Raw genomic sequence first — 1,107 nt, forward strand, 5'->3', positions numbered from 1 at the left:
AAAATTCTAGGCACACATATTTTAATTATTGAATATATAGGATATGTCAGGGTAGTTGGAGATAACACATTATTAGAGGAGGGGAACAAAATTCTCTACTGAAGGAAATAGACTTTCTTTATATTGGTCATCCTGGGAAGGGTTTAATTCTTGCCAAGAAATGTGGCATGTCTTGGAATATAAATTGTATGCAAGCAGCCAGTTAACCTTGAAGCATTTCTGATGGCGTAAATGAGTCAACATAACTTAAAGGAGGCTATTCATATGGTCTTATCCATTACCAAACTTTCAGAAAAATGTCTTTGCTACTGAAATGGGCTCATTTGTATTGTTGGAAATTAGCTAAAGTATGCAGAGACTCTTCTGTATTTTATAGTAGCATATAAATATTTAAAAAATGTCTGGGAATTACAAGGGTGGCTATCTCTAATGACTAGACAAATGGACAAATCTCATGTGATTACAAAATGGTAATTTCTGAAAGAAATATGACAAAATGTAGACATTTGCTAATTCAAAGTGGTAGTTAAAAGGGTGTTTGTTATATTACTCTCTGCACTTTTTTGTATGTATGGAAAATTTCATAATTTAAAAGAAGTATAAACTTGTTAGACAGTACAGGCTGATGTTTAAAACCTTCATTATGGCACATATCACTTTGTACTAAAATTATTTACATGGTTTTATGTCCATGACTTCAGCATACAGCAAAAATCATGACTTATTCATCTTTGTATTCTCAAAACCTTAAATAAAATATGAAATCATAACTGATGAATGCATAATAGGTAAATGATCTAATTAATGAACAATACAAATAAATGCAGAGTGTGTATGATATGTTTGTTGTACTATGCGATGAAATATTTATCTAAGTGAAGTGCTTGGGTAGGGAAATAGGGAAAAATTAAATCAGTAGAAATAAGTCTAAACAATGAAGGGCCCCATATGCCTGACAGGTGTGGGACTTCATTCTAAGAAAATAATCCAGGATTATTTTTCAATGTGGGATGTGGGTAGAATATGTGCAAAATATTAACAATAACATGCATGTGGTAGTGATGTATAATATAAAGATAAATTGTAAAGGAAGTTACTTTTTTTCCA

This window comes from Propithecus coquereli, unplaced genomic scaffold, assembly GCF_000956105.1.
Source record: "Propithecus coquereli isolate 6110/MARCELLA unplaced genomic scaffold, Pcoq_1.0 Scaffold297, whole genome shotgun sequence".
Lineage (NCBI taxonomy): Eukaryota > Metazoa > Chordata > Mammalia > Primates > Indriidae > Propithecus > Propithecus coquereli.